Source organism: Vulpes vulpes, chromosome 4 (assembly GCF_048418805.1).
Source record: "Vulpes vulpes isolate BD-2025 chromosome 4, VulVul3, whole genome shotgun sequence".
NCBI classification, from domain to species: Eukaryota; Metazoa; Chordata; class Mammalia; order Carnivora; family Canidae; genus Vulpes; species Vulpes vulpes.
In genome coordinates, this window is record NC_132783.1 from 87223410 (window position 1) to 87248219 (window position 24810).

The following is a 24810-nucleotide window of genomic DNA, read 5'->3' on the forward strand; positions in this document are numbered from 1 at the left end:
TCAGCCTGGGGTGTGATCCTGGAGCCCGGGATCGAGTCCCACATCGGGCTCCCTGCATGGAGCCTGCTTCTCCCTCTGCCTGTGGCTCTGCCTCTGTCTCTCTCTGTCTCATAAGTAAATAAAATTTTTAAAAAATAAACATTTATATTATTAAAAAGGAAAAATAACCACAAGAGCGGTTACCTCGGGGGCCGGGGTCAGACACTGACTGAGGTGGACGTGCAGGAAATTTCTGGGGTGATAGGATTCTTTCTACTTCAGAAGAGAAAACCCGTGAACAAATACCAAGCTCACGAGCAGCGCTAATGGAACATTTCTGCGGTGATGGAAATGCTCTGTGCCTGGTTCATGCAGTACTGCAATCACTGGGCTGTGTGGCCTTGAAACCAGGCACGCAGGCGCCCCAGCCCCCCAGGCCCGCGGAGGCCAGGCCAGGGCCTGCTTCTCCGCAGAGACAGAGGGGGACTCACCCAGGGCGGCACACGGCCACCAGCCGGCCAGGGGCAGGGAGAGCCAAGTCTCCGGATTTGGATTCGGAGGTGTGCACTGGCTCCCCTGGCGCCCAGAGGAAGGGGGCAGCCCCAGGGTCGGGGGCAGGGGAGCCCTGAGGGTGGAGGGGCAAGCCCCAGATCTCAGCCAGACGCCCCCCGGGGAACTGCAGCCCCAGCCCTGAGAGCACAAGCTCCGGGGGCCGCCTCTGGGCCAACGGGGACAAACCCCAGCCCGTGCCGACACTGCACACTTTACAACACGCTTCCACGCACGCTCTCCTTCCTTCCTTCCTTCCCTTCGGTCCCAGTGGTGGTCCGCAAACACGGGGGAGAGGCAAGAGGTCTAGACTCTGAGTCAGACTGCCGGGGTTGGAATTTGGATATGCCGGACCCAGGCATCTGTCACATGGCCCATCTTAGCCTCTCTGTGCCTCAGTTTCCCAACTTGTAAAATGGGAATAATAATAGCACAGGCCTCGCTGAGCTGTCATGGGAATTAAATGAAACGATCCACTCACACAAAGCCCTCCTCATTAGTATGATCATACGGCTGCTGCTGCTCTTCCCGGGCGGTCATTGTCAGAGAGCGGGCCAGAGCTGGAGGGGGGCCAGGGGGTGCATCAGCATCAGTGCCAAGCTGCCTGGCCACCACAGGCGGGGCTGGAGCTACGGCACCCTCTCCCCTCCCAGAGCCAACCCCGGAGCTGCACTCGACTCTGAAGTGGCTGCCCTTAGAGGGAGATTACCTTTGGCTCCTGAATCTCCCACTTGGAAGTGTGTCCTCTGGAGCTGACTCCCCAGGTCCAGATGAGTCCCCAGGAGCATCACCGCCAGAGCTAAGGGTCCGTCTCCTGCTGCCCAGCCAGCAGCTCCTGGCCCTTCTCCCCGGAGGCCGTGGTCAAGAGGGGAGGTTTACAGGATCAAATTCATATAGGAAGAGAGGGACCCTCCCATTGTACCACCAGCCCACCCAGGGGTGGGGAAGGACGGGCAGAGCCCCCACTAGTCAACTGTGTGTGTGTGCACATTTGTGTGAGAGTTTTTCCATTTGCAGAGCATCACACTCGAGAGCTAACTTGGTAGTTATGAAAACCTAGACGGGCAGGTGTTTTTTATTCGTAGTTTCAAGATGAAAACTGAGTCACTGAGGGGCTAAAGGACCTGCCCAGGATCAGCTGTGTTAACTCTTGCGGAGTGTTACCAGCATCCCATCAATGATTACATTTCTGGAAAGTTCCCCGAGGGCACCACCTATAATCAGAACGAGCACTGCTGAAGTCAGGGCCAGGGGTCTGTCCAACCGGGTTCTCGTGGCTTCGTTTTCCTTAGCCCCACACCCGGGCATTGCCATTGTGCCATCCCCCAGAAACAACCCACACACCCCCACCGGCTGGTGGGTGGCATATTCGGGTCCAGTGCACAGACCGTTTTGCAGCACCTCTGTGCTAAGCACTGTGTCTGGGGCAGCTAGGCGGTGGGGTGATGGTAACGGCGACACACGAGTTGCAGAGGCTGGCTTTGCAAAGGTAATAGGCATCCAGTTGCTTAGACACCAGGTCTCCAGGCTGAGCTATGATTCATGTCCACAACTGGGGAGAAAAATCTGTTGATAGTTGGCTGCAAAGATAATGCCTTGTAAGTTTAAGTGACATCTTGTGTCTTAATTATGGTAATAGCTGCCGTCACGGAGCACCTCCGGCTCGCCAGGCCCTGCACTAGGTGCCGTAAATAGCACAACCTCAATCAAATCTCGCCTTAATTGATAGACACCTTGTGAAATAGCCCTATCATCAGAGCCTTACACATGAGGATGCTGAGTCCTACCAAAAAGCCACCAGCCCAGCGCCTCGGTGGTTGTGCCAGGATGTGAACCCGGGCCGTGCGATTCTAGAGTCTCATGCTGAACTGTGACTGTAGGTCTCTCACTACAAAAGACACACAGCACATGCCACGTGAAATATCCCATTTAAAACCCATCTGATCACCTTGAGCCACAAAGATATAAATAAAGTTCCTCCTTATTCAATTTACTAATCCTCTGTCTACCCCCAAATGAGGACTTTGGCCGCATTTTTGTCCACAGTGGTGGCATAAATCAAATAAGCCAGTCTTGGCCTATCTGAGCATACAGGGTTCCTAGACTGAAACCTGGGTTTGAACCTCATTGTTCCATTTTGTGGCCAATTCAGATGACCCCTAGGCTGGGTGTCATGCTGTGCCCGGGACACATCACCTAGGGCAGAGGTGCTTGGGGCTTGGAATAGGGCTCTGAACTCTAGCAGCCATGTGTCCTGGGGTAGGTAGTCCGTTCACGTCCCTGTAGCCAAACTTCACCTGTCAAATAGGCTCCAGGACCCCGCCTTCCCAGCACAGCCGAGATGATGTCAGAACAGATGGTTCTACCGCTGACTGGCCCCTTGCTGTGCACCAGCCACTGTGCCTACCTTATCTAACTTGATCCACACAACAGCCCTGCAAGGTAGGTACTATCACAGCCTGCATTTTACAGATGAGAAAGCCAAGGCTCAGAGGGACAAATGATTTGTGCAGGGTTAGACAAGGAGTAAGGGGCATGCCCATGTCCGTTCTATACATGGCCTTGCTCTTGAGCCCCTGGCAGCTCTGCGGGTGCCCCGCAACCTGTAGAGCTCTGTAGAAGGTAAAGCCCAGCTCCTAGCATCTTCTCTCACCAGGTGGCCTCGTTTCCTGGCTAATCCTGTTCTCTTGGTCTTAGGCTCACTGATTCAGAAGTTATAGAAGAACCCCATCTCCTCCAGACTTAAAAGCTGACTTGTGCCTGATGGTGCCCGTCTCTGGAACATATACTCCTTGATGCATCAGCCAGCTCTGTGCAGCTCGCAACACAGGGCAGGGTTTTGACTAATGTTGACACGGAAACCCATTAGTGTCCCATCCCCGTCTCGGTGGAGTCCCGTACTCATGACACCTGGTGGGCTCAGATGAGACACTGCATCTCCGGGCATCAAGGCGGAACATTTGGCATTCCCCAGCTGGCTCTGGCAGGTCTCTGCAACTGCCTGAAACAAAGCAAGTCCTGACACAAACGTCAGGCAGATCGATGTTGAGCTGCCTTGGGTAGGAGCTCATTAAGGGTTTGCTGCTTCCAGGACTGCTTGAGAGGCCCCCTCTCCCTAATCCTCAGCACGGTCTCATCCGTCTTTAACCATCCCCATTCCCGATGCCCCTGTAAGCCCACTGATGTAATGCGAGGGCCTGTTCTAAATGCTGACATGTACTAACACATTCACTCTTGCGACAGCTCTTAATCACATGCTAGGTTTGCTGGGAAAAGCCCTGATTTGTACTGTTACAGCATTTCACATCAGATCACATCATACTGTTTGAACCAGTAATACAACTTCATGGTAAGAAATATAAAAAGAATACAAGGATCTAAGACGGCCTGTTCCCAGGATGAGCTGTCCTGCAACAGCTTCTAAACAGGAACAAGATGGGGTCTGCTCTCTCCTCCAGCAGACAGTTCCCCACTGACCCTGGCTGTGGCCTGGAGCAGAGCTGAAGACTTGCTACCCTTGGGTCAGAACCATGGAGCTGATGCTTTCCGAATTTGGATCTTCCAAGGACCCTGTCCCAATTTTTGCCCCATTCACATAGTGCCTCTACTTTTTAGTTCTTTACATAAGAATTATCTTTAAATTAGTTCACTTTGATTTAAATAATCTTTAAAGGAAACACTAGCCTAAAAGAGACAGTGTGGAGTGGCTCCTAAGAATGTGGGCTCTGGATTGGAGCCAAGCGTGGCCCTTTCCAAACTGTGACTCTCTAGGTAGCTTACTAAAATTCTCTGAACCCCAGTTTCTATACACGGAAAGCAGAGTACTAGAACCCCTCTCATAGGTTGCCATGAGGATAAAAAGAGCTACTAATCAGAAAGCATTCAAAACACTGCAAACAGTGTTTGAACTTGATATGTGCTAGCTACTGCTAAGGCATATTCCTTGCCATAAGTAGGACATAACTACAAAAATAAGCACAAAGGAAACCAAACAATTTATGAAACATTAACCAGAGACTGCCTGCCTGAAGCCCAGTTTTCTTTGTTAGAATTGAGATGCAGAAAGTTTAGAAGTACTGAAAACCTATAATCCGTAAATGAGATGTAGTCACAAGTATTGAGGAGAACTGAGAGGAGAATCACTGTCTCATCCTGTGATACACTATTGTCATTGCCACCCCTGTGTCCCATCTACAATAAGCTTGCATATTATCTATGACAGTCCACACTCTGGGACCAAGTCAAGCAGGAAACTCCTGGGGGAATTACGCCTCTCTAGCAAAGGGGCTTGCTGATTTGACAAAGTGCTTTTTCAAACTATTTGTCCTGGATCCTTCTCCACCTCCACCCTCATTCTGTTGTGTCTGTATTCCCCAGTGAGAATCACTATGTCCAGTGTCAGCTGCTCTTTATGGAAGAGTGTGCTTGTGTGAACAGCCTAGAGGCAGAAAAGAGGTTGAGCCCAGTGTGTGAAAATGCACCTCAGTGGAGCCTCAGGGGTCCCTTGAACACACTGCAATATTTGAGGGAAATTTCATATTTGCTTTATTAAGTTCTTGACCAACCCAGTGAAAAATTCAGACATATGATGCTAAAACCAAAGAAAGCCACAATTAGCTTAAACTGCACAGGTAGTAGATGACATTAAGGAATTAAAAAAAAATTTTTTTAAAGGAATTAGTATTGCTAGGTAGGATGATTTTGTGCTTATGATTTTTTTTAAAGTCTGTGTCTGTTAGAGAAAAATATACCAATGTCTTGGATTTGCTTTGATTACTCCAGTAAAGAAGAAAGAGAAGGAGGAGGAGCAGGAGGAGGAGGAGGGGGAGGAAGGAGAGGAGAATGAGGGAGGGGGAAGGGAAGGAGGAAGAAGGAGGGGAAGGAGGAAGGGGAAAAGGAGGAGGGGAAGGTCAGGAGCAACAGCAGAATGGGAAGAATATATTTTTTAAAGGATGAAAGAATATTGATATTTAGTGAAGCAGAGCAATGAACACATAGGAATTCATTACATTTGTTTGATATGTATGTGACCCATATGTATTACAATTCATATGTATGTTTTGATACATAGATTCATACACACACACATTTCCCATAATAAAAAAAAGTTTTCTTAAAAAGTTATGCTTAGTATATTCAAAGAGATAAAAGGAAAAAAATATCAACAATGCTAGCAAAGAAAGAACTAGGAAAAAACATCCCAGACTTGAAAAAGAAATCTAGGAATCCTAGGACTGAAAAACACAGCAACTAAGAGGAATTACTCAATGGATAGGCCGATATTCCTAAGCAGAGAAGTAATGAATTAAAAAGTTAGTTAGAAAAAAAATCTCCATTGGGACACCTGGGTAGCTCAGTGGTTCAGCGTCTGTCTGCCTTTGACTCAGGGTGTGATCCTGGGGTCTGGGACCAAGTCCAACATCAGGCTCCTTGTGGGAGCCTGCTTCTCCCTCTGCCTATGTCTCTGCCTCTCTCTCTCTCTCTCTCTCTCTCTCTCTCTCTCTCATGAATAAATAAATAAAATCTTTAAAAAAAAAAAAAAAAGAAAAAGAATCTCCGGAAAGGAGCACAGAGAGGAAAATATGTACGGAAAATATTTTTTTTTTTGGAAAAATATTTTTTTTTATGTTAGAGACTTAGACAAAACACTGAGAAGGTCCAACATATTTGTAACCAGTCTCAGGAAGAATGGAGAGAGAGGAAAGGGGACAAAAAAATATTTAAACTTATAATGAATGAGAACACTGCACAATACATGAAAGCCATCATGTCACAGATTTAAGAATCCCTACAGCCTCCAGGCCAGCTATGTTAAGGAGCAGGGGGAGAAAACACCCAGCCACATCAGAGTCAAACTATAGGGAACAAAGGACAAAGAGAAAAATCTTAAAAGCAGGTTAAGTGAAAACAAATGAGCAAATGAACAGATTACCTTCTAAGAAACAGCAATTAGACAAACAACTGACTTCTCAAAAGAAACAAGGGAAAGTAGGAGTCAGTGAAATGACATCTTTCAAAAACTGAAAGAAAGGACCTGCAACCTAGACTTCTATACCCAGCAAAGTTATCCTTCAAGACGAAGATAGAATAAGAGCACTTGCAGACCATCTGGGGAAATGTTTCACCAAGAAGTGAGCAAAAGGAAGTACTAAAGGGCGTTCTTCCAACAGAAAAGCAGTTATTCCAAACTGAAGGTTGCAGATGCAGGTTGGAATAAAAAGCAATCAAAATCATAAAAATACGAGTCAGTATAAGTGACCACAGACCGTGTAAATAATAATAATGTATAGAGCTGCCTGGGTGGCTCAGTCAGGCAAGTGTCTGGCTCTTGATTTCAGCTCAGATTATCTCAGAGTCGTGGAATCGAGCCCTGTGCCAGGATACGTGCTCAGTGAGGAATCTGCTCAAGGTTCTCTCCCCCTCCGTCTGCCCCCCCCAACTCCTATAAATAAATAAATAAATAAATAAATAAATAAATAAATAAATAAATAAATCTATTTTTAAAAAGTAATAATAATGTATTGTTGAGTTTAAAATATTAAGAAATTTAAATATATGTCATCAATGGACATGTAAGTCAAGAAAAGTGTCCATGAAATCACAATGTTTTAATAGTCTTCCACTGTCCAGAATGATGGCATTACTAGTAATCACTTCTAGGTTTTTGATAAGTCAAAGATTAAGGTTCCAATTTCTGAAGTGAACACCAAAAAAATATTAAATTTGTATAACTTCCAAGCTAACAGAGAGTGTGAAAGGAATGATAATATACTCAATATATCCAAAAGAGCAAGAAAAGAGGAAAGGGGGAATTAGACTAGGCAGGAAAAATAGAAAGAACCTGGTAAAATGGTAAATTTAAATTTAAATATATTAGGAACTACATTAAATAATTAATATATTAGTCATTTATTATTAATATAAACTGTTAGTATTTAAATTTACACCATAACTAACATGGGTAATATATTAAGACATATGCATTTGAGGCTATACATTTCTCCATAAGCATATCTTTAGCTGTAACCTACATATTTTGATATATAGTATTTTCATTATCAATCAGTTTCAAATAATCCACAATTTTCATTGTGATTATTCCTTTGGTTTATGTTTATTCAAAAGCAAGGTTTAAATTTCCAAATTTATGGCAAATTATTTTTTCTAGCTCATTTATTTTTAAGGATTTTATTTATTTATTCATGAGAGACACACAGAGAGAGGCAGACACAGGCAGAGGGAAAAGCAGGGTCCCTGCGGAGAGCCTGATGTGGGACTCAATCCCAGGGCCTCAGGATCACGACCTGAGCCAAAGACAGGAGTTCAACCACTGAGTCACCCAGGTGCTCCTCTAGCTCATTTCTAACTTCATGACATTGTAAGGGGGGAAAAAACCCTCTGTATTATTTTAGTCCTTTTTTTTTCTGTACTTGCTTTATGGCCCAGGATATGGTCAAGTTTTTTAATAAATATTCTACATTAGCTTGAAACCACATGTGTTCTAAAGTCATCAGGAGCTGTATTCCATATATCCATTGGTTCTGGTTTGCTGATTGTGTTTAAATCTTTTTTACTTTTGTCTAATTTCCTTATCAGTTACAGAGAAAAGTATGTTAAAATCTGATTATGATTGTCAATTGTTTCTTTGGGTTTGTCAGTTTTTAGTAGGTATTTGAGACTAAGTTATTAAACATACAAATTTGAATTTCCTCAATTTTCTGGTCCATTTGCTTTCTACATGGAACTTAAACATTGACAAAGAAAAAATGCCAAATTTTCCCAGATGTTACAAAAAGAAACACAGTCCAACTCATATTATGAAGCCTACAGAATTTTGATACCAAAAGTGACAGAAACACGGAGTGGAAGAACTATGAGCCAAATCTTGTTCTTGAGTTTTATATTTTATTAATGCAAAATTCATTAATAAAATATTAGCAAGTTAATTTCAACTGTCTCTAAAGAGGTGGTCTCTAAATGCCATGACCACACTGAGTTTTATTCCAAGTACAAAGATGGCTTAACACTATGCCATATAGCGCAATAACGAAATAAAGGATAAAAATCATGTCTCAATAGATTCATAAAAAGCATTTGATAAAACTCAACATTGATTCATTCATACTTTTTAAGAAAATTCAGACAAATAGAAGTAGAAGGAAACTTTGTCATCTGACAAAATGTACAGTAGACTTCAATTATTCTAGAGACTCAGCAGAAGGTAGATAGCACCCTCAGATGCGGTGACCTGAAGAGTTTAATACAATAATTGCTTAGAAAGGTGGGGGAGCATTTAAAGAAACAAACAAGGTGTAATGTAGTATCCTAGAGCTAGTAATGGACAGGAGGAACTGAAGGGACAAGAGAAACGAGGAACTACTATAAAATGGGGAAAGTTGGCTATATGGAGGGGGCTACATGACATAAGCTGTGGTCTTTGGTAGGACACACCTAATCTATATGACATGGCAGTGAGGTAGTCTGGGGAATAAATACCTCCAAGCAATTTTCCTCCCTACCCTATCTCATATCAGTGCCTATAACTGGCCACAACTAATCTAAACCAAAAAAGGCAGTGGAGCCCATTGGTTCAATGCCTACATGTTGCTTCTTGGGGTACGGTACAGCTGGAAAAGTATAGAGAATGGATCTGGAGAAATAAACAAAAAGCATTCAGTATAATATAATTTACTCATGAAATGTAGAAAATTTGTCTTTTTGAGATTTGAAACAAAACAAATATGTTTCCTCCTATTCAACATGGTAGAGGAAGTAGCCAGTGCAATAAGACAAGAAGACATAAAAGACACAGGATGAAAAAGGAAGAAATAGAACAATCAGGAAGAGGTAATTTGTGTATAGAGAGCATCCAAAATAACATGTAAATAAAATGTCAGAATTAATAATTGTTGGGCTGGTGAGACTGGGGACCTCAAAACAGCGACCCCAGGCCAACAGCCTCCCAATAAGGCCGCCTTGCTGCCCTACCCTACCTTAGCACACAAGGACCTATAACCCTTGCCCTAACTGGAATGCAGCCCTACCCCCATCTCCCCACCAAGACCACCTTGCCGCCCTACCTTAACACACAAAGACCTGTAACTCTTGCCCTAACTGGATGCCATCTTCCCCCCATCTTCCCACCAACACCACCTTACCTCCCTACCCTAACTTAGCTTACAAAGACCTGTAACCCTTACACTAATCGGAATGCCACCCTGCCCCCATCTTCCCACCAAAAACTCTTTATAGATCCCCCTGCAGTTTGCCTGGGACAGCTTCCCTGACTCAAGCCCCTCTGAGTCACAGAACCTTGCCCAGGAGCACTCCCCATTAAAGCACTCTCAAACCTACCGCCTGGCTCTGCTGTTTTTTTAAATTTCTCCATCGTTCATTTGGGAAAAACCTAACAATAATAAGTTTAGGTTTTTCAAAAAAGTTCAATAGACAAGAATTGATTGCATTTGTATATACTTGCAATAAATAGCAAAATATATATATATATGATACTTAGAAATTAATCTAAGTATAAGACCTTGCAAAAAGCAATGAATAAGTAAGAAGATCAATAAAAGAAGCCATAAAATATGGGGTGCCTGGGTGGCCCAGTCGGTTAAGCATCTGCCTTCGGCTCAGGTCATGATCCCAGGGTCCTGGGATCCAGGCCTGCATCAAACTCCCTGCTCAGTGAACAGTCTGCTTCTCCCTATCTTCCCTGCTTGTGCTCTCTTCTTGCTATCTCTGTCTCTCTCTCTCTCCATCTCAAATAAATAAATAAGATCTTTAAAAAAAAAAAAAAGAAGCTATAAAATAAAGCTGTATACCAGTGTCATGGATTGGGAGACCTATATTTTAAAGGTAACAATGCTTCCCCAACTGATCTGTGTATTTAATTTAATCTTGATCACATCCTAATGAGGATCTCTTCCAAAGCTGTGTGGAGAAATGAATCTGCCTACCACAAGGGTGGACCATGGCAGCCGCATGTGTGTCCTGTGGACCTTCAACTGTAGAGAAAATAACCGACCAAGGACCTCAGCGACTGTGCATTTAGGGATACTACAGCAGGCCTGTTCTTGGGAGACAGGGACCCTTCTGATGGCCAGCTTTGGTTCTAGGATTTTCCAATATTGTCGAAACTTTCTTTGACTACACAGTTGCTTTTAACAATTCCACCCAATTTTCTCTTCTCCTCTTTACTTGGAAGCAGACTTGTGGGTCAGTCTGACAGCTCTCCTTGCCTTAGCAAGATCCCTCCCTATTTTTTTTTGCATATAAGCATTTCCCTTAATGAAATTTATTTATTAGTTTTTCGTGCCATCTTGGGGTCTGTCTCTTGGAGGACCCAAGCTAACACAATAGCCAAGATGTTCAAGAAGTTGGGGGAACTTGCTTAATTTCATATCAAGATTTGTTATAAAAGCGCAGTAATTAAAACAGTGTTTTGACACAGAGTTGGACAAATAGACTCAAAGAATAGAACAGAAGGCCCAGAAATCTTGCAATGCATGAGCACACGCACAATTTAACAAATGTGGCTCTCCAACAGAGTGAAAAAGAGACTGTATTTTAATAAATAACACTAGATATTGGGTATCCATATGGAGAGAGAAAAATGAAACATCTATTTCACATTTTACATAAAAAATAATTTCATTATTTGTAAACCTGAATGTAAAAGAAAACAATAAAGCTTCTAGAAGATAATATGGGATACTATTTTCATGGCTACAGTGTAGAAAAAAGCTTCCTAATCAAAACACACAAAAAAACTAACTAATAAGGAAAAGATTGTTATTTGGACCCCATTAAATTAAGAACTTCATGTTCATCCAAAGCAGCCATTTAAAGATTGAAAGATTGAAAGATCCCATAAATCACAGAGTGGGAGAAGATTTTTGCAACACATATAACTGATGATGGGATCACATCCAAAATATCAAAAGAACTCCTACAAAACAGCGAGAAACACACAGTTCAAGAGAAAAATGGCAAGAGTCTTGAACAAACAATTCACTGGAGGAACTCAGCCCCATGCATTATAGGTCAAATGCAAATTAAAATCACAGTGAGATATCACTATATGCCCACCAGAATGCAAGAAGTACAAAAGTACAAAGGCTGACAAATGTATAGGAGTTACAAAAACGTACCAATGGGCACTGTTTGAACTGATGGATCCAAGTGTGGGTGAGGCGGTGAAGCAATGGGAACTCTCGTATTGAGAGTAAAAGCACCATTTTGCTATGACCACTTTGGAAAATAGGGTGGCACTATGTACTGTAACTGAAGATAGGCATACACTAGAACTCAGCAATTTGAAATTTGACTCTTGTTGGGAAAAAAAATGCATATCCATTGCAACGTGATTCTTACAGTCCCAAACTGGAAATTACTCAAATGTCCATTAATAACAGAATGGGCAAATATTTCATACAATGGTCAACCATACCAAAATGAAATTGTAGCATACATGGAAGTATATGCATGAATTTCCCAATGTTAAAGATACACATTTCAAAAAACACACACACAGTAAGATTCTACTTATAAAAATTCAAAATTAGGCAAAACTGTATCGTTTTGGAATGAGTACATATATGGCAAAATTATAAAGAAGAGCATAGTTACTATAAAAGTCAAGATAGTGGTATCCTCTAGAAGAAAGGCATAGATGGTTGTTGCTTTTTTTAAGTAATCTCTATGCCCTAATATGGGGCTCAAACTCATGATCCCAAGATCAAGAGTCACATGCTCTACTGACTGAGCTAGTCAGGGATCCCAGTACCCTCTAAGAGAACAGGAGGGAGGTGTCAGTGGGAAAGGGCATGAGGTGAGGCTTTGGAGACGCGGCAAAGGGTGATAATTACATGGGTTTGCTTTTTTATTATTCACTGACCCATAAAGTTTTGCTTTGTAGACTTTTCTGAATGTTTGTCATATTTCAAAATAAATAAACTTGACTGGGCTAATTGATTTGGCATCGAGAACTAGCTTTGCCACCTCAGATGTTTGGTGGACATTTTCCAAGGTTTGGGTGAAAATGTTTAAGGCTTGCGCTGAGACAAAAGCATTTCATCAAAAATATTATGTTGATAAGGGCAAATTGAGATTTATGTTTGGATTTTTCCCAACTCCTTTTGTGAATGTCAGTTTAAACAAATGTCGCTCTGTGAAGGAATGAGAGGGTAATTAATAGTCATTTGATAGGTCTTGGTACATAGGCTTTGTGATATACTTCCCAGAAACTGAGAATGTGAATTACTCTAATGACCGAGTTGCAAATCAATGGTTTCTAATTCTTTGGTTTCAAGAAAACTAAAGAAGGATTTAGCTTAGTCAGAGGATTAGCTGATAGAAGGTTATAAATGTTTTTTGATGATATATCATTGTGATTTTTAGCATGTAACTCAAAAATAGTTCAAAGAATTATATGACAATGCTATATAATACAACGTATTCCATTTCTATCTACCTGCTTATGTGAATGAGGTTTCCTAGTGCTTACCTCTACAAAAACCATCAACAGCAAGAGAAATTAGCTGAACGCTGTCTCAATCTAACAATCACACTCAGCCATAGATAAATGAACCAATTATTTTTTAAATGCTCAATTCACATTATTGAGAAGTGGATTTCCAATTTTTTAGTTATATGTTTATTATTTAAAATTTTTTACTTTATATTGTTTTGCTCAATTGTATATTCATTAAGATTGCAATGTACCTACCTCAATCCCGGTCAAAATTTTCAGTCTGTAAAGATATGTGGTCACAAGATCTAAATGTGTATATGTGTGTGTGTGTGTGTGTGTGTGTGTGTGTGTGTATAATCTAATTGCAGAGACACAAGGTAAAATAATCTGAAAGACTTTTAAGCATAAAAAACACATTAGGGGACTCCTGGGTGGCAGTGCTTGAGCATCTGTCTTTGGCTCAGGTCACGATCCCGGATTCCTGGGATCAAGTCCCCTATCAGGCTCCCTGCGGGGACCCTGCTTCTCCATCTGCCTATGTCTCTGCCTCTCTCTGTGTCTCTCACAAATAGATAAAATCTTTAAAAAAAAAAAAAAGACAAAAAAAAAGTTAGGATGAAATTCTATAAGATAATAGAATGGAAATAAGAGTTCAAGAAAAATAATTATCTAACATTTGACTGCTAAAGATTTTATTCATGTGTTTTTTTATTTGACTATTGTTGACGTCCAATATTACATTAGGAATTTAACAAGTTTGGGGGATCCCTGGGTGGCTCAGCGGTTTAAGGCCTGCCTTCGGCCCAGGGTGTGATCCTGGGGTCCGGGATCAAGTAGCACATCAGGCTCCCTGCATGGAGCCTGCTTCTCCCTCTTCCTGTGTCTCTGCCTCTCTCTCTCTCTCTCTCTCATGAATAAATAAATAAAATCTTTTAAAAAAAAAGGAATTTAACAATTTCGTATGTTATGTTCACGATAAGTGTGACTACCATGCGTCCCATTACGTTGCTATAACGTCATTGACTGTATTCCTCATGCTGTGCCTTTTACTCGTGATTTATTCATTCCGTAGCCGGAAGGGTGTCCCTCCCCTTCACCCATTTTGTTCCACTCTTTACCCCTCTCTCCTCTGGCAACCATCAATTTGTTCTCTGTATTCATGGGTCTGATTCTGCTCTTTGTTTATTCATTTGTTTGTTTTAGATTCCACTTAGGAATGGAATCATATGGTATTTCTTTCTCAGTCTGACTTATTTCACTTAGCATAATACCTCTAGATCCATCCGTGTTGTCTCAAATGGCACAATCTCATCTTGTTTTACAGCTGTGTAATATTCCGTTGTATATCTGTACCGCATTTGTTCATGTATTTTTTTAAATGATGGTATTAGATTACTGTGAAGTGTTTATTTCCTTAAATACATTTTAAAGTGATGTGACAGCTTTAGAATGTTAACGGTTTCATAAGTCAGAATTACATTCTTTGCAACTACTTAAACTTACAAAAAAAATTTTGATGTCAACTTAAAAACCTCCAAAGGTGGTGGGCTTCCCATCCCTCACACCAGCATCTCACTCTGCACTTTACCATGCCTTTCACCCGAGACCCTTTCCAGCACCCTACATTGGAAAACGATGATTCCTACCTGGGAAACTCCGGGCTTCCAAGAAACTGCCATATAAGAACTCAACTCACCTTGCTCAGCAACAGGAACCCTGGAGTCAGCTCAGCTCGACTCCCACAATCACCTCTATGAGGCAAGATATTTATTTTTTTGATCCTGAGATACCAAAGGATGACCTGGATTTCCGCTTAGCAGCCTTGTACAACCACCACACAGGGACATTCAAGAACAAAAGTGAGATACTTTTACACAAGGAGACCACTCAGGATATCCACCGTATCATCAAGACCTAATTCCCTGGAGAACTTTTACCCCCTCCTCCGCCACCTTCCATCACTTCCCGAGCTAACATCAGACACTGGATCAACCCTAAGAAGGAGTCTATCCACAGCATCCAGGGATCCATAGTGTCCCCTCACACTGCAGCCACCAATGGAGGCTACTCCCGAAAGAATGATGGTGGCTTCTTCTGTACTTTGTGTTGACAGGCCCCTGGACTAATTAATCAGAGTGGAACATGCTGCCGCCTGCCTCAATTAAATAGATTTGTGCTGGAAAAAACAAACAAAAAACAAAACAAAACAAAAATACCTTCACAGGGGCACATGGCTCTTCAAGCCAATGGCTTAAACAGACTCATGGTTTATTCTCTTACATAAGAGAAGCTAGAGACAGACAATCCAGGCTGGGATGGCAGTTCCTTGAAATCCATCAGAGGCTCTGGATCCTTCGGCGCTTGTGTTCTACCGTCCTCGGAAGGCAGCTTCTACCTTCCAGGCCAGAGTCTGACTCCTGGAGCTTCAGCCATCAGTCCTGTGGCCTGGAAATCCTGGGGAGGGGCCACTGCAGCTTTGCCAGGAGCCCCCCCACCTGACCGCTCCTATTAGTCAGGGAACCTGGAAAGAGAATTTTCCAACTGGGCATAATGCCCAAAGCCCTGTGACCAGGGGAGAAGATGAGAATATATATTTGGCAGGCAATTAGCTGTCTTAGTCACATGGAGTATGATCCGTGCCCGTTACATCGCATACAGACACATGTGTATCTGTGCCTTGTTACCAGTTATGAATGATTTATCCCTGGGGGCGGGGGATTTCAGGTTATTTTTACTTACTTCTTAGCACATTCATACATTAATTTTTATAGTCAACATGGTAATTCTTACAAAAGCTTTATTGATATTGTCATAAGTTAAGAAGGGACAAACTGGGAAAAAGAAAAAAAATCAGACTTTAAAGTCAAAAGACCAGAGTTTAAACCCCACTGTACAGAATGACTTAGGCATGTATCTTCATCTCTGGGAGCCACAATCTCCTTGTCTACAGGAGGCTTGCTTAGATGGTTCCATTTTCTCTGGCTTGCATTGTTGCTGATGAGAAGCCATGGTCATCCTTTTTTTTTTTTTTTTTTTTGCCATGGTCATCCTGATTTTCATTCCACTGTATGTCATTTTTTTCCTCTGGCTGCTTTTAAAATTCTTTTTTCTCAAAAAAAAAAAAAGATTTTTTTTTTTCTCATCGTTAGTTTTCAGCCATTCTCGGAAGTGCCTTGTATGGTTTTCTCTGTGTTTGTTCTGCTTGCCGTTTGTTGAAATTCTCGCATCTGTTTATATTTTTCATCTGACTTGCAAAACTTTCGGTCATTATTTCTTCAAATAAAAGCTATTGGCAAGTCTGTGCCTGCTAATTTTACCATCATGGCTATTTCTAGGTCTGTTGACTGTATTTTTTTTTCCTTTTGATCAAAAAAAAGTTTTATTAGATGCTGGACATTATGAATATGTTTTTGAGTACTGGAATTTGTTGTCTTTAAAAATATCATTTTGTTCTGAGAGTTACTTGAGGATCTGCTTGTTACTTTCAAAACAATGTTTTAAAAACATTGTCAAAAAAAATTAAAAACATTGTCAAAGTACATCTAGGACAGCCTTTGCTTTGGGGATAGTTTAACCCCTCGTCTAAGGTAAGATCTTTGTGAAGTCACTACTGAGAGCTCCCAGGGTTCATGGAGTTTTCTCTATTCTGGTTGGTCAGGACTCAAAAGTCTTCCAACCCTCTCCGTGTATCTCATGAATAAATAAATAAAATCTTAAAAAAAACAAAGTCTTCCAACCTTGTGTGTGCTCTGGTCATTATTCAGCTCCCTGCTTGTGGTTCATTGGCCAGTATTTGCCCTTTGTTCTCCTGGGGTCTCACCCTACCCATGACCAGCTTAGTACTCAGTCAAAGACTTAAGGGGATCCTCTTTGCTCTTCACTTGTTTTTTACTGAGATGTAATTCACATACCTTAAAATCCACCCTTGTAAAGTGTATGATACATTGGTTTCTAATATAGTCACAAGACAGGGCAACCATCACCACCGTCTAACTCCAGGATGTTTTCATCATGGTGCGGGGATCCTTCCAGATTTCTGGAGCCCTAGGTCTGCAGAGCTCTCTCCCTGCCAATGTACTCTGCCTCACATATTCCAGATGCCTCAGCCCCCCTGCACTCAAGACTTAGCTTGCCCGGCTCAGTGAGACTGCAGAGCTCTCTTGGACCTTCCTCCCTGTGCTGGCTTCTGGTAAGTGCCTCCAGGCAGAAAGCCAGGGCAATCGCAGGGTTCCACTGGCTACTGTCCAATGGCTGAAAACCCTTATTTCATTTTTTTTCCAGTTTTGTAGTCATTTATGGATGTAGGGTTACCCTGATACAATTACTCCATCACGGCCAGAAGTGGAAATCTCAGCTTATTTGATTTTTTAGATTAAACCAGCTTATCATTGTGTTTGGCTGTAATAAACACTAAACTAATCATAGTTATTAAGTTACTATTTTATGTTACTGAAGTGGAGGTTATCCTCTCAATAGCTCTTGTACCAAACTCCCATCGTCTAGTACCCCTGGAACGGAGGGGTGGGGGGACGTCACCTGGGCTACAGCTTCACACTGGCCCCATGTTGTTCCAATCCAATTGGTGTGATTCCAGCACCCCGCCCCCCTGCCATCCTGATTAGTTCAGTTAAATCAGGACTAAGCTAATTTGTGCATGATACTCTCCTGGCCACATGGATGGTTCTGGAATGGAGATTTGAGGGGCGAAGGAAAGAAGAAATGTATCTTTCTCTCTCCTAATATTCTCTTCCCTTAGAAAATCCATTCATGTGGTTTCTGACCTCTCTCTACCCCTTTACCCACTGTGCCCCGGGAGAGGCAACGTAATCTCTCCAAATGAAAACCAGGGAAGAATAAACTGGGCAAGCTCAGCCCAGCTCAGCTCTTCTTCCTGTGGAAGTGAGCTGCCCACGTAGAGCACGCGGTCACCTCCTCTTCTCCATGCCAGGAGACTTACTCACCTGACAGGTTGCCCACAGGGGGAGACCCCAACTGGGTGAGTAGCTATCCCAGCTGTCCCCCTAGGTAATAAGCCTCCAGCAGTATCAGTACGAAAAGTAAGATTTTGCTTTTTATGACCCAGATAGAGACAAGCAGTTATCATTTACTGGAGGGCCCCTCAGAGACCATAAGCATATATGGCCCATTTCAGACCTGTGAGGTGCAGCAGCAGGCTTGGCGGATGATTTGGAGTAACGTCCCCCTCCTTCTCAAGGATCTCTCTTTTACTGTGTGTGGGGCGAGACCACGTGCATCCTGCAGCCGCCTCGGCCAGGCCGCAGGACCAAGCGGCCCCGGGAGGGGTACAGAGCTAAGAGAAGCACAGGAAACCCCAGTGCCAGTGTCTGCCCAGGCTTTGGGTTTCTCAGTAATGGGAATCAATTCGTCTCCTTTATTACTTTAGCTTCTGGGGTTTTGCTTTCTCTCACTTGTGCACTGAAAGCACCCCAGCAGACACGATCCCTATACGGTTTAAAAGTGCTTGAACTCGCATCTCATTTGATCCTCTCACTGTGGCCAAGAGCTATAGAAGATGAGGAAATAGAGAGCCAGAGCCAGCAGTGCAAAAGGACTTGCTCAGGATCACATGGGAGAAAAATGGCAGACAGGGATGGGACGCACACCTGGCTGTCCCCACGCTAAGCTCAGTGCGCTCTCCACTGGGCCACACCACCAGGCAGAAGGGATCCTGAGGACTCTGAAGGACACTATCGGTGTCATTCCGCAGATGCAACCAGGCTTTGGGGCTCACATCAAAGAGGGCATGGTCTCCCCAAGTCACCCTCCTCCGTGCCCATTGGGCCTGGGATCTCAGAGTGGATGGCCCTCACAACTGAGCCCCCAGCAACAGGGATTTGGATGGGGATCCTGCTTGTTAATAGAAAGACTCCTGGAGGAACCAAGGAGGTATTTCCAGAATACAGGGATCCCAGAGGACAGTGATCAAGGCAATTGGGAGTGAGACTGGTGAGGTTCCACTGATTTATGAGCCTGAGGTCGACCTTGTTCTCTGCCTCCAATCCAGGGGCTCCTCTCCACACCCTGCAGTTGTGGGCGTAAAGGGGACGCGCTGGTATGCATATATTCTTCCTGTGGAGAAGGCTGGTAGCTCTCAACAGATTTGTAATCCTCTGTGCAGGACGCTGTAGTTCACGTGGACAGATAAGAGGTGGACTTGCTGCCTCCCCCAGCAGGGGTCCCTGAGGTGCGAATGACCAAGGAGGGATGGGATGGAGCCAGGCCCTACTCCTGAGACATGAGTTTCTGAGGCCCAGTGTCCAATTCCACCCCTCACTTCTGGAGCCCAGCTAGCTCCCCTCACCTTCAGGCTCCCGCTCAGGGGTCCCTTCCTCCAGGGAGCTCTCCATGACCTTCACATCCACTTCCCCATTGGGGCACTTCTCATAGCGGGCAACTGCCTTCTCAATTGTTTCCCTGCACTGAACCTGGCATCCCCCTGAGGCCCGGGACTCTTGTCTGGAGGTGGGGAGTGGCAGAGGGGGGAGGGGGGTGGCCTTGGCCCTGCCTTTGGCAGGCTGCCAGGGAGGCCTGGCCTGCGGCTGCACCTAGTCAACCCCAAATGAATGAACAGTAGCCTAAACCAAGAGGCTGTCAGGTGCCCCACATCTCTGAGGAGGGCTCTACATTTTGAGTTTTTAAGTAGTTACAGGTAGAGGGGAACTTGGAGCCACTTGGTTCATCCCTGCCAGCTTACAGGGGAGGGGAGAAACTGCAGTCCCCAAGCAGTGGGGCCAAGGCCGCTGGAGGCCTAGGGCTGGGGGACAGGGGGATGGAGGGGCCTCTCGCATTGTCTGAAGGCCCGGGCCTGTACAGAGACGATGAAATGCGGACCCGCCAAGTGATGGGCAGCCCTGAATGTTCACATTCATCAAGCGGAGTGGTCCTGGCCTCATGCTGCATTGGGTCCCGGGCTCACCCCGCCCCCATGCGTCCCCAGCCCTGGGCTCCTGGTGCCTCTGCAGGATGAAGGCAGCACTCAGGCCTTGGGAGGCTCTGGCCCGACGCCCCCGCCAGGCTGGCCGGGCTCTGGGAGGCCTGTGCCTCCGCTGCCTTCGCTCCCTGGTAGCCCCCCGGGCCTCCGGGTGGGGAGCACACCTGTCCTCTGGGAGGGAGGTTGAGGCACAGGGGCCACCGCACAGAGCTTATTTATCATGCAGCCTGGGGGACCCCGGCAGGCCAGAGCAGCACAGGCCCAAACACCAGCACGCAGAGGGGAGACGTAATGGCAGTCGGGTGGCCTGACTCAGGAGGAGGACGAGAGAAGCAGATGGGAAGGCTGGCCAAGGCCACCAAGGCCTCCAGGGCCTCCAGGGGCCTCCAGGGGCCTCCAGGGCCTCTAGGGCCTCCAGGGCCTCTAAGGGCCTCCAGCAGAGGATGCATTGGAGACTGGCATCACATGGGATTCGGGGTAGGCCAGCAGGTCTTCAATATGGGGCCTCCCTAAGCCAGGTGCGGGACCCCCCTCGGGAACCACCATTCTTCTCAGAGGCACGTTTCCCGAATCTGCAGGCAAGGGCTACAAACACTTGCCTTGCTGTGTTTTGCAACAATTACAGGAGATGCGGTTGCGGGGCACTCGACGCAGTGCTCAGAATAGAATCTATTCTTAAAAGCGATCCACTAATAATAGGGAACCAAGGCTGGAGAATGATCACTTTTTAAAAAACACAAATTAAGACAGATTCGAGTTTATTCCTCCAAGAACATCCCTCTTGGTTCTTACATTCTTAAGCAGAAGAGAAAGGAGCAGAGTGGCTACCAGCAGAGGAGCAAATGGCCCACTGCTCCCCCTCCATTATGTCTACACTGCAGCCCGTGCAGAGACCCTGTAGAAATGACATCAAAAGCAGTGGAGATCTCAGGGATTAAATGCTCTCGCCAACTGCTTGGGAGATGCATTCACTGCTCTGCCCTCCTTTGGTGCACAAGTTCATTTTCTGCTCGCAACACTCCTGCTAGAGGGTGCGATTAGTCTCCTATCTTAGAGATGCGGAAGGCAGGACACCCAAGGTCACACTGCTTCTAAGTAGCAAAACCGAGATTGTAGCAGGGCGGCCTGGCCCCCCACCTCTCCTCCCAGCCACTAGACAAAAGCTGCCTCTCTAAGGTGGGCGCTAGGCTCAGCCCCAATTCTCAGACGAGAGAAGACAGCCGTCCCAAGAGGTGAAGTCGCTTTTGCAAGGCCACCCAGGTAGTCACTGGCAGAGCAGGACAGTCACGGTCATGAGCTGGGATTCTTAATCCCTGGAGTGTTCTCTTCAATTCAACGTGGAACCCGGAAAGTGAAGGCCGCCCCCTCCCCTCCAGTAGCTGGAACTGTGCACTGCATACGCCCAGCCGTCGGCGGCCCTACTCCCCACGTGTGGCGGGAGCTGATCTGTGGTGAGAGGCCTTGAGACCGTCACACAGGGACAAGCGAAGGGGTGACTCTGACAGCAGATTCCAGTCATTTCTGCAACCTGGCAGGACTCTTCCCTTTCAAAGATCTGCTTGTTCAAAGTCAGGATTTTATTCCACAAGCCAAGAAAGTGCCCCCGCCCCGGGTCCCCAAGTTGTGCCAAGTTGGTATCAGTCACTTGTAACCCAAAAGGGCTCTTGTCTGGAAGGCAACACGCAGAAACGAGAAGCTGAAACCAAAAGGCGAGAGGGCCAGGCCCACGTACAGTGGCAAAGAGACGCTGAGAGGGGCAGAAAGAGCAGCAGGGGCACGAGGCCAGCCTGCCAGCGCCCCAGCACTGATGGCTTCTGAGCGTGGTTCTCTCCCCCGGGCTGCCCCGAAACAGCCGAGGGAACCACGTGAACTGGCACTTTTGAACATTTCCTCTCCCAAATGCATGTAAGTGTCCCGGCCCCCGGAATTCCACGTGTAGACACTCACGTGTGCCCCTTAGAAAGGGTTCACTTCCAATCAACGTGCATCCAGCTAGGATGAAGTCCCCGTCCTTCAGAGCCCCTGCAGACGCTCCCAGGATGCTTGTCCAGCCTGCCCCCTGCCCACCCCCAGTGCACCACCCTAGCAGGGCGCTTCTGGAAAGGCAGATGGCATTCCCTCAGGAAGCCTGGTAAGCCTCAGAGCTGCTGGTGAGTCAGCGGGGTCTGTGCAGAAGCATCTGGCCCCAGGAGCCAAGATTAAGCCCTTCTCCATCTAATTGCACACAACCCCACAGGCCGCACCCCATGCCGGCCACCCCAAGGCTGCTGTTAGTCACGTGTGCATTTTAATTTAGCTACACGATGGGGGGGAGGGGGATGAGCTAAGAGCACAAAAGAATCCTTCTATTAGAAAAAAAAATGGGGTCTAGGGAGGTGACATGACTTCCCTGAGGTCACTCAGCCAATCAACCAAGAAGCTCTCCCTGGGGACCCGTTTCCTGGCGCTTGTTCTAATCCTGCTCTGGCCAGAACTCCAAGTCATTCCGGGATCAGAATCTGGTCACATTCCTCACCTTCCTTTTTCTCCCAAGCTCTAATTTTGCTGTCTCTCAGAGCTCAAACTCAAGGAGATCTGGTGTCAGCCCATCAGTCAGTCATGCATGGACCCTCGTTCAAAGTGTGCCGGCTGGAAGAGACCTTACAGGTCATCTGTCCAAATCCTTCCCATCCGGGGTCAGCTGGGCCCTTTGGTTCTAAGAAACAAGAAATTGACTCTCTGGACAGACTCCAGAGATCTTCGGAGCAGGACTGGGCAGTCTCTTGAGGGCCATCCCTTCACCCTTCTTAATCACCTCCCTGCCCCCAGCAGACAATTAGGTGCTGGTTCTTTTCAAAGTTTTGGGGGAATCAACAGACTCTCAGATGGTGCTGGGACCCACCTTTGGCATCAGAATCACCTGGAGCGTTTCCTAAAATTCAGATTGTTGGGTCCCGTGCCCAGAGTTTCTGATTCTGAGTCAGGAGTCTGGGCTTTTGCAGGCAACGCTGGTGTTGCTGGTGTGGGGACCACACTTTGAGAGCAAACCTCTGTAGCTGGGGATCCTGGGGAACCTTGAGAAACGGTCGCGCCGAGGCAGTAGTCAATGGACTCAGCAAATCCCACAGGGCTGCACTCATTAGGATTTCCCAGACGAAACCAGAATGCTAGGGCTACAGGGGGAATGGGTGTTAGTGGGGCAGGAGAAAACACAGATGGGAACTATTAAACACAGAAGGTTCTCAGCCTTCCCTGGGTCCAGTGAAATAACCCCTGGTTACTTCTGCTGCTCTCCACAAGGTGTGCGAACAACCCTCCTTATAATCTTGAAGGACAACAAGCTCTGTTGGGCAGGCAACATGGTTTTTGCAAGCCTGGTACCTGCCCAGCCCAGTGCTTTTACTGGCAATATAGCAGCAAAAAAAAAAAAAAAAGAAAGAAAAGAAAAGAAAAAAGAAAAAAAGAGGAGGCTGACCTAGGCCACAAGCTCCTGCATCTCAGCTGGGGGGCGGGGGGGGGGGGGGGGGGGGGGGGCAAGTGCTCCCCGCAGCTCCCAACCCGCCCACCCCAGGGCTCTGACTTCTGACCTGCCCCTCGGGCCGCCTAAGCTTTCCAGCTGGAACTGTTTCTCGCCGATACCCACACAAAATAATAAATTCTGGCAATAATCTTTTTTTTTTTCTCTACTGTTGATTAGAGAGACACTACGAGTAGCCAAACTGCGGTGTTTTAGGCTTCTTATAGGACAGAGAACTGGCACACCGGTGCGGCGTGTAAGGGCCAGCTGTTCCCTTCCTGCGCGTGTCTAACTTCCCACGATGCACTGAGGGGCTGCGCTCGACCCTCAACCCAGGGAGAGGCCGCCTCCTTATCTTAACTGATCCCCCAGGACCCCGACACTTCCTAGCCCGGTGCCAGGCTGGTCACCAAGGGGACACCCCTGGGTCACATCTGATCTCAGTGAATTCGGTCTCCCGGGGGGCGCTGAGGGCCAAGGAGGTGAGACGCGGCGCGTGGCCCAGCGGGAGGCCTCGATGCCAAGAGCCTGGCCCCTGGGAGCAGGACGGAGAGGGGCTCAGCCACGCACGGAGGTCTGCGCGGCGCCAGCAGGCTGGGCGGGCTCCCTGCGGGTGCGTTCTAGGAAGAGCAGCCTTCGGGCCCCGTGCAAGGGCTGGGGCTGCAGGGGGAAGGCCCAGGAGGAGGGCGCCGCGTGCAAGGGGCGGGGGGCTGCAGGGGGAAGGCCCAGGAGGAGGGCGCCGCGTGCAAGGGGCGGAGGGCTGCAGGGGGAAGGCCCAGGAGGAGGGCGCCGCGTGCAAGGGGCGGGGGGCTGCAGGGGGAAGGCCCAGGAGGAGGGCGCCGCGTGCAAGGGGCGGGGGGCTGCAGGGGGAAGGCCCAGGAGGAGGGCGCCCCGTGCAAGGGCGGGGGCTGCAGGGGGAAGGCCCAGGAGGAGGGCGCCGCGTGCAAGGGGCGGGGGCTGCAGGGGGAAGGCCCAGGAGGAGGGCGCCGCGTGCAAGGGGCGGGGGCTGCAGGGGGAAGGCCCAGGAGGAGGGCGCCGCGTGCAAGGGGCGGGGGCTGCAGGGGGAAGGCCCAGGAGGAGGGCGCCGCGTGCAAGGGGCGGGGGGCTGCAGGGGGAAGGCCCAGGAGGAGGGCGCCCCGTGCAAGGGCGGGGGCTGCAGGGGGAAGGCCCAGGAGGAGGGCGCCGCGTGCAAGGGGCGGAGGGCTGCAGGGGGAAAGCCCAGGAGGAGGGCGCCGCGTGCAAGGGGCGGGGGCTGCAGGGGGAAGGCCCAGGAGGAGGGCGCCGCGTGCAAGGGGCGGGGGCTGCAGGGGGAAGGCCCAGGAGGAGGGCAGTCCTCGCCGCCCCGGGCCCGCCTCCCCC

The 24810-nt window shown here is 46.9% G+C and overlaps 1 pseudogene; it reads left to right on the forward strand.

Moving 5' to 3' along the window:
* Positions 1-14592: 14592 nt before the first annotated feature.
* Positions 14593-15113, forward strand: LOC140598754 (cilia- and flagella-associated protein 276-like; annotated as a pseudogene).
* The last annotated feature ends 9697 nt before the right edge of the window (positions 15114-24810 follow it).